Source organism: Teleopsis dalmanni, chromosome 2 (assembly GCF_002237135.1).
Source record: "Teleopsis dalmanni isolate 2A chromosome 2, ASM223713v2, whole genome shotgun sequence".
In the NCBI taxonomy this organism is placed as follows: domain Eukaryota; kingdom Metazoa; phylum Arthropoda; class Insecta; order Diptera; family Diopsidae; genus Teleopsis; species Teleopsis dalmanni.
Window position 1 is genome coordinate 195034840 of NC_051847.1, and position 10487 is coordinate 195045326.

Sequence of the window (10487 nt, forward strand, 5' to 3'; positions counted from 1 at the left end):
TCACGCAGCAGCCGGTACCACGACCAGAAAAGTCCTATTGTACCAATTTCAATATTAATTACAAAAAGCCCTTTAAAGCTTTAAGAATAAAGTGCAGAACTAAATCTGGAGCTCTTAATCGCTTCTGGTTACAGAAATTACATATGAAACAAGTTTCTTCTGTGCGTTATTAAAGCTGGACAGTCACAAAGAATATTTATGTTATAGTAGTTTCATCATCTTCAAGGCATAATCTGCATTCCGACGTAACAGATAGTAGTAGTTTATGATATTTTAGGTCATAATGACCTATAATGAAACTCGTTATCAACCTTAAATCACATTTTGAGAATTTAAGAATGTTTTTATAGAAGTACGCTTTTATCAGTGCTTCGTTTTGTCTAAGTCCTGGAAAGTACTCCAACCGCATATGATTTTCCCTCTCCTTGATAATTTGTTTTGTACTGGCCCAGTTTAACCCATAAAAGGGTTAAGGGTCTGTGAAAGTAGTTTTTGATGCAATTCTGGCTAGCTTAACAGCTTGTTCATTTCTCAAAACTACCTTGTGACACAGAACCCAAACAATTAACTATTGTCTCTGTCTCACAATCGGTCTAATTTACTTGGAAGTAGATGATATCACAAATCACATTCTTTGTAACGGTCTTGATAGAATGGGAATATTTCGCCGTGAACTTCAAACCTCTTATAATATTAGGAAATTTTACAACGGAATACAGCCCGTTCATTTTTTGAAGAGCTTAGTGTATTTTTTTGTTACTGGACTTAAGCAATTGCTTACGTGTGTATTGTAATTATACTTCACGTGCTTTTAGATACACTTTAATAAAATAATATACTTAGTTTCTAAATTTACAATTCAAATAACATTTAATTAATTAAAAATAAAAAAATATTGGAAATAATTACTTTGCTTGAATGAACTGCAATCGGTGATTGCGTTTTACCCGCACAGTGTCCATGATGTCTTGCCCAACGTCGTTGATTCGGTTCTGAGTAACCGAAACGGTGACCATCAACTCCAAGTCCTAAAAAATGTGAAAGATAAAAAAATGTTGAATTTTATTTAGTGTAATGCATTATAAAACATTGTTAAATAATTTATTATATCTTATATATTTTTTTTTTTTTGCTTTACTTAGCTAATGACAAAGCAAATATTATAAAGCTACTTGCATGTATCTTATCTAGAAACTAACTCATCTCCGATAACAAAATCTAGACAATTAGACAGTATTATTGATATTAAAATTCCCACGCCTAAACTATACTTTACACAAAAATCCATTAATAAATATTATTTAATACTTTTTCAAAACCTTCATGTATGTCAACATATTATATAAAAAATAACTAACAATTATTGTAACTTAATTTGTGACAGTTGTGTTTAGATAGTTTCAAGTTATTATATACTAGAAATTCCGAACGAAAATATTAATTTAAACTCACGATTTCTTGCTTACTTAGAATTTGTTTATATTTTTTTTTATAAAATTTTACAACAAATTTATTAACATTTATCTCGAATTTCGTTTTTTAATTTATTAATTTTTTTTTTTGTGTGTTATGAATTCAATAAAAGTGTTTGTTTAAATTATAGCACGCTTTTAATGATAAAATCATATATATATGTAATACATATATAATACATATTTTTATATTTATTTGTATTTAATATATATATCTAAGGGGTTCTAAAAATAATTTACAATCACGTGAAAGTATTTAGTTTTTTTTTTTTTTTCAATGTTTGAAATAAGCTCAGTGACTTGTGTTAATATTTTTATTAAATAAAATTAATCGAAAATTTTTGAGATGACAAATATGTTTTACAAATAAAATAAAATAGGTTTTTCTAAATGTAATTTATTAAATTATATCATAAATAATAGTCAACGAGTTGGGACTTTCGTTTAAATTTCAAGCAAAACGGCTTGCCAGACTTATTTATGCGCTTTGCTTAGTTATTTTACTTAATTTGCTTACTTATTTTACTTAATTTGCTTAGTTATTTGACTTAATTTAAGTATGAAGGCCGAGTATCAAATTTCTTAACATTGACCAAAAAATATTAGAAAAGTAAATATTTTTGCAAAAAATTATTGACAATTATTTTAAGTATAAAAATTTTTATGTTACATAGAAACATTCCTAATAATATTTGAAATAAGGTGTCAATTGAAGAGATAGTATGTAGTAAATATCAAGATATTATTTCTTCTTCTTCTTCTTCTTCTTGAGTTAGTGCTATTACGCACTTTTACTCTATAATGACTGGGGAGTTAATCACTACCCCACACTAGGCTTTAACTAGGCTAAAAAATCATATCATTTATTTGTCTTTTAGTTGATGACGGACCTTAAATCAGCATATCTTCCTGAGAGTCCAGAAGTGGACTTGAGGATTGTTATGGCGGGGTTAAGTAGCGTATCAACTTTAGTGAATAATTTTAAAGCTCTGTCTCTGATATATTTTTTCACTGAGTCAATCCTAAGATCTCTATGTATATCCGTAGATCTAATGTACCATGGAATCTTAAACAGTTTTCTTAAGGCCAGGTTTTGAGCTATCTGTAATTGCTTTAAGGTGGTATTTGAGGCTTTGCTATATGTAACATATCCGTACAGAAGTGCAGGTCTAATTACTTGCGTATAAAGTAACTTTCTGTTTTTAAAGTTGAAGTGATAATTATTAAATAGCGGCTTTAATAAATGTAGAATCTTAGAGCAGCTATTCCGTTTGTATTTCAAATGTTTAAGCCAATTGAACCGTTTGTCAAAAGTGACCCCCAGATATTTTATGTTATCCTCCCACCATATCTCCGTGTCGCAAACGCTCACTCTTGGAGGATGCTGTCTTCTTTTTCGAGTTATAAATATAGCCTTGGTTTTGTCATTATTAATTTTAATCTTCCATTTTTGGAAGTATTCCACCATAAGGTCTATATTTCCCTGTAACGTGTTGCTTACATTTAAGGCATCCCGATCCGAGTAGATCAAGCATGTGTCGTCTGCGTAAAGCGCCATTGATGTGGGACTTAAGGTGGGGATATCTGCCGTGTATACATTAAACAATGTGGGAGACAAAGGCGACCCTTGAGGTACACCTGCTACAATTGATCGGGCGGACGAAAGAGTGCTATTAATTTTAGTACGGAAGGACCTTTCTTGCAGGAAGCTACCAATGATTTTAGTCAAACCACTAGGGATCCCAAAACGGGCTAATTTGACTATTAGACCATCATGCCAGACCTTGTCAAAAGCTTTGGCTATGTCAAATATAATCATCCCGGTTGACTCCCGTTTACTTAGAGCGGTTTGAATCAGCTGCGCAGTTCTGGCTAGTTGTAGTTCCGTGGAGAGATTATCCCTAAACCCGAATTGTTCGTCAGGAAGTATATTTAGGGCATTTACCGCTGTTTTAAGCGGTAAATATAGTAAGAATTTTAAGTTACCGAAGTTATTTCAAAATCACATAAATTTTTTAAAATTCAAATATTCGTATAAAAAATAGTAAAAATACTAATTATATCTTTTAAAAGTAGTGTGAGAATGCCTTCAACTTCTCAAAGATCTTACTGAAGGGAACAGGGTTCACTTAATAAGGATTCCAGAACACAGCGTATTTGAAGAAAACGAGACCAAAGATTAAATTGGCCAAAACCATTCTGCGGTCCTACATGTAGCTGAAAAAAGCAGCTTAGACTAATTGGTTTAACGTAATGGCCTACAGACAAGCTAAAGAATTCATGCCAAATCGATCAAAAACCCAAAACTAGGGAGCTACTAGAGAGCTATTCGAATTCTGACAGAGATTCTCGCTGATCATTGCGGAGTTAAGAAACATCTATCAAATCTAGATATTTCAAGCGACGATAGTTGCATACTTTGTTACGATGAAGAGAAAACAGCAAAACACATTCTGGATTACTATAATAGTCTTTGCTGGACTCAGACTTTGGTCTGAGTCAACTGCCTAAATAATGTCATTGCATTTAGATTTTGGATAGTGTAGAAATAGAGTCAATAGTGATCTGTTAAAAGCTTTTTATGTTATTTCTTTCCACTTAGCAAACAGCCCATTTTTAACGTATTTTAATCAAATCCATATTAAGCAAAGATGACCAGATCTTCAAATAGAACACTTATGCTAATCGAATGATTGCAAGTAATTAAAAATATTCAGTGAAGTGAAGTGAAGTGAACTTTGTTTGATTTTTCCTGGTAGGAGTATCGACTATTTTAATAATACTATAGTTTTTCTATTTTATGAGGATAAAATTGAAAAAATTTTAGCTATACTAATTTGTCAAGAGCTTTTAGTAGTTTTCGTATAAGCTTTTAGTAACTCCAAGAGCATAATTTCATTCAAGTTTGTGACATAGCATATGTTAGGATAATATGAAAAATTTTCATTTTAGTGACATCGCCAGTAAATATAATTAAAAGAAGATTCATTCATCTTTTATAATGCGCCGTCCAGTACTGTTACAATTACCAATAGGAATATAAAATGGCGTTCTATATACCGGGATTGATATTAACAGCTAGATTTCCTTTTAGCGGATGTTACAGTATACATTCTTAAACAACTTTTAGATGAAAACAACGATTTTTCTCCTATATATTATGGCGTTTAAGCTTTGTGATATAGTTTATGTTTTCAATGTGTTCAAATATCCCTGAAAGTCAATAATAACGAGCATTAAAAGGATCTTCACTCTGTGGAAATGAGCTCAAGATGCGGTAATGTGCTCCAATCACATAAAATTTGAACAACAATCCTTATATCCGCGACTAAGACTGGAACACTGTGATTACTTCTATCTTATAAATGTTTAAATATACAAATACCATTCACATACTCATGCTATATAAAATATCAAGTCAATCTAATGTAATTGAAATCTTACAATCATTTATTTAATTTTAACTAATAACATTAAACATAGTTACAATATAAATAGTTGATATAGACCCAAATTTTATTATCATTATTAAAAAATTACAAAAAAAAATACATATTAATAATAATAAAACTCTATAGTTGCAGTAATAATACTCTAGATTATACGTTAGTTATGAAAAAAATTATTTTTATAATCATTATCATAGAGCAAAATATTTAATTATTTAAAAAAAATATCTCTCAAATATTTTGCATAAAAATTTAGTAAAGATACCAAAAATTTTTAAATATTCTATCTAAAAATAACAATTGGTCCAACTAAATATCTCAGCAAGAAGATACACTGTGGTTTGATATTTATGAAAAAATTATCTAATAAAAGTTTGATACCAGTATTTGAAAAAAATCATTAAAATTCCAAACAAACTTTATGACTTTGTTATATGTATAATATGTTCTTCAGCCGGAATTTTAAATAATATTTTTTAAAAAAATTTCATCTTATGAACAAATATTTTCATATATTATCATGCGACTAGTATTACTTAATAAATATTTTTTTAAGAATTTTTTATACACGATATTTTTTCAAAAATTAAGTAATATTAATCAATAGAAACTCATTTTCACATCAATGTTTATCTGACTAAAATAGAATTTAAAAAGTCACAGGGGCTTCAGTATACGCAATCAAATCTGACAGAAGTCATCATCTGTTATAATCTTATAGCTTGAAATGCGCCCAAAATGAAAATTTTATTCTTACAAAAGTTATGGTAATTGGAAGGTGAAAGAAATCAATATGCTCCTTGTCTATTTATAACCTGCGTATAGTAAGAAAAAGTTGTCTTATTGGATCCTATATTACCAATAGATTTATAGTATACTTAAATTAGACGGTTTAAAACAAATGAAAACAATGACCCTTAAGTTAGGTTATATAAAGTAAAGTTAACTATGTCGCTGTGACATACTTGTACCTGTTATCCCGTTGTGCTATCATAGAATCATAACTTAGATAACAGTTTTCAATCCCCGTGAAAGCAACCGTTAAACCCTATAATTCTCAAGATGAAAGATGAGTTTATTTTCAAGATTTCTTCAGCGTATATAGAAATGATATCAACATAAGAACCGAGAAGAACAATAATTAAAATCGGTTCGTGTTGTATAAAAAATTCCAGATGAATATCCACAGAATAAGAGATCTACCACCAACTTACCAAGAAAATAAAGAAAAAGACGACCGTCCCAAAGATGGCTAGATAAAGTAATAGATCACTTACTATTAATGCACAATAGCAGCATGAAAATTAAATTAAAAAATCAACAAAAAAGGTTATTGATCTTACAATAGAGTTTAGGAAAGAAGAATAAAATGTGCCATTTTGAAAACCTCTTTTTAAAGTTAAGATATTTTTAATAGAATAGATAATGGTACACTGTAAGCTATGAGTTATATTGTATCAAGACAAGTAGTATTGAATTAATCTAAAGATTAAAGAGTTTTAAAAGCCAGCTTGAGTTTTATCTCTTTACATCTAAAAACCCTTCGAGAGTAAGAGTGGAAGATACGGTAATAAACTGGAAGGATAGCATTAAATATCTAAGCATCACGGTCGACAAACGATTCACATGGCTTAAACATGTTCAACTGAAAAGAAGTAGCTGTGCCAAAATTCTTCATCACCTTCACCCGCGATAGAGGAACAATGATAATCTCAATGTCAAGAACAAGAAGCTGATATATAACCAAATAATTCGACCATCACTTCCATATGGATGTATAGTGTTCAGTAAGGCATCAAGCATTACTATTCGCCAGCTAAAAATTGCACAAATTCACGCTCTGAGAAGACTTTTCAAGGTGCCATGGTACATTAGGACGAATGACATCCACATGAACCTCGAGAGTAATACGATCAAAAAATACATAAAGGATAGAGCTCCGAAACTATTTACAAAAACCAACAGGCTTACTAACACTGCGTTATCAAATCTCAGAATGGTTACAGGCTGCTCGGAGAGATATGCAGATCTGATGAAATGATAAACAATAATCCAGTCAATGCATAGAAAGAGGTTATGAAGAAACCTCGCAATTAGTAGAGAGTAAAAGTGCTCAAGTGCACTGACTCAACTAACCTTAACATATTAATTAAATTAAATTGCATTAAATTCAAAAATACATACATTTAAAATACTATAGCTGTATTTTGATAATCATGTGTTCAAATTATTATTATATTAGTTTGTATAGAACTATATCAGTCTTAAAGAACTTAAAAATTCATTTGTTTTCCTTGAAAAAAGGTTGCGAATTTGAAAAAAAAAATTATACTTTTAAAAAAAAATTATTTTGCTTAACTTTATAAGTTTTATTTACATTTAAAATGCTATATCTATATTTTGATAATCATGTGTTCAAATTATTATTATATTAGTTTGTATTGGACTATATCAGTCTTAAAGAACTTAAAAATTCATTTGTTTTCCTTGAAAAAAAGGTTGCGAATTTGAAAAAAAAATTATATCTTTAAAAAAAAATTATTTTGCTTAACTTTATAAGTTTTATTTACATTTAAAATGCTATATCTATATTTTGATAATCATGTGTTCAAATTATTATTATATTAGTTTGTATTGGACTACATCAGTCTTAAAAAACCATTTGTTTTCCTCGCAAAAATGTTGCGAATTTAAAGAAAAAAATTATATTTTTTAAACCCATAATTGATATGTCATTCTTTATAGTTATATTATTTTTGCACTTACTTATCAAGTCATTTGATATATCTTATAAAATAAATAAATAAGTTAGCTTAGTTATCACATGATCACTGATGAAAAAAAAATGTGCAGAAATTTGCTTTATACTTGCAATTTATTTTTTTATTATTTTATTTATTTTTTTTTTTTGTATTTACCCTGATATGTCACGAAAATGATAGCGAACACTAAGCTCAATAAATGCTGCATTTTAAATTTTCACGAAAAACACTTTTCAATTTTCTTTTGAAACCTGCCAGCATGTGACCTCCAGCGCAACAGTCACCAACAGTCACGGTGCAAATAGAAAATCCCGTATCAGCAAAAAACACAACCGGCAGAAAAACTTGAGTTTATTGTCTCGAATTATTTGGACGACTGCACCGCCAGCACCACGCGACCAAGTCACAAACTCCACTAAACCGTACGAGAACTTTTTAGTTGCAAAAATAAAAAAAAAAATTTAAAAAAAACAGTAAAGCAAATAACAACAACAACAACACCGACAACGGCTACTAAAAGAGTGTGAAGTAACTTAACGCATGCTAGGCCGATAACGAAACCGAAATCAATTAAAATGCGAAAATTAAGTCTTCAAGCCGAACTATCGATCGCTTGACATTCGCGCGGTGCTAAACGAGCAGTAAAAACTCATCCAAAATTTCCGTCGATGGTTGCTGGCCGATACTTGGTAATTGATTTGGTTAATTTGCAAAATCAACGAGCAACGACTCGTTGCAACTGATTAGTTTCGTTAACAACGAGTATCTTCTGCTGCGGATGTTGCCGCGAGTAACTACAGAGATAGCGCCCAAGAGATCAGCGTCATCGGCGTTTGAGATACATTTCGAGTCGCTAATTAGGTGCAAAATGTTTAGGTGCAAGTAATGATTATTTTTGATTTTTGAAATATTTTTTTTCTCACATCATAGTATCTTAGTATTCTAACGGCAAGACAATGTGTGAATATTTAATTAACAAGAAAAGACAACAATAACAAAATCTAAATGAAATCATAGCAAATTCTGTATCTGACAGTTAAAAAGTTTACAACCATTTCGTGTTTGGCATGGGAAATTTAGATTTGTTCTATAGAAAATCAAAATTTTTCGTAATAAAAAAAATCGTATCTTATTAAGTACATTAAAATAAAATAGAAATTTTTGGATATAAATTACTGTACTAAATGCAAAGAATTTTAAACAATTTAAATAGTTTTTATTCGTTATTAAATATATTTATCAATGAAAGCTGAGTTGGGTGCAAATAAAATCTTGAATTAAAAATAAGAATCAATATTATATATATTTGGCTTTGCTGAAAGCAAGACACTCTTCACACAAATAGTCACGTTACAAGCAAATTATAAATGGTAAAATAATAAATTATAAATTAATAAACAATGAATCCCAATACTATCCTACATAAGCTGAATCCAATAGAATCAAAAATAAACAGTATAAAAGTTTAAATAACCGTCGAAGAGAAAGAATCGTATAATGAATTGGTACAAATTTAGAATTATTAACGTATATATCGGTATATTGAGCCAATGAACGCCCCATTGGAATCTCCTTAGTTATTCCACCGGTACGAACGAAGAAATTTGTGTGAGATATAAATTCCACTTTGGTACGATGCGAAGCGTATCTAAACCTCTACTACAATGGAGTTGTAGCATCCGGTGGTGAATACACAACTCCACGCCGAATTTAATGAACATTCTTCCCCGGTATTAAACACAGCCACTACGAGTCCAATCTCAACTGGTTAGCACAGCTGAAGCAGATATTGTCATCTCTGGTCAGATGTCGCAAGTGAAGCGGATCACTTACTACTATGCACACTTCTCACATAAGTGCCGGATTGGCACCGGGATATTAGACGCCTCTTACGACAGACATGCCTTACCTTTATTCTAACCCCTTCACCACAGGGGGTAGATGGATTGTGACAATAGAACTGAGAGCAATAAAGTACTTTAATATACTGAGTTACGAATAGAGTTTGGTATTTTTAATTATACGATAGCACAATAGACCGCTAGGTCTAAGTGGATACCGTAAGATCACCGGTATCACCTAACCTACAGGCAGAGTTAAATCGTACATATTCAACCACTATAAATAAATTGTATATACCTAAAAATAATACTCAAGAATTTTAAATAAATCTTAAAGCTGAAGTATGTTATAACAGGGCTTAGAATCTAAAATTCCTTTAATATAGTGAGCTGCGGACATAGCATAATATATATAAAATATATTATGCATACCCAATAACAATATTATAAACGGATATAAATTGATATACATATAGGAACAGTGTTAAAGACAGATGATTCATTCAGTGATAACTTTGTAAAAGGAATCGAGACTGTCTTAGCATCGGGTAATATTTTAAGATATAAAAAAGAATATCCCTTAACTTCTTTAAAAATGTATGTAAACTATATAAAAAAATATATGACTCAAAAATAAATGTAAGATGAATCTAATAGCACTGGACGTGGGAGTCTTCTACCTTTAATTGAATTTATGAAAGCAATGTTAGCTACTTTAATACTATAGCATCAGCCAATTGAATTCAAGTGCTTGAAATGTAATGGAGCTTTATAGTGATCAAATGAACAACCATCCAAATATGAATCCATACACCAAAAGCAAGCATGTGTTCTTAAATACAATAGTGACTGCTGCCATCAATTTAGCCAAGAAGCTGACCACTTAAAATATTTTTCTTTATAAAAAGTAATAAACGTACCAACAAAAGTATTTATATTATTATTATATCATTTACTAAAATA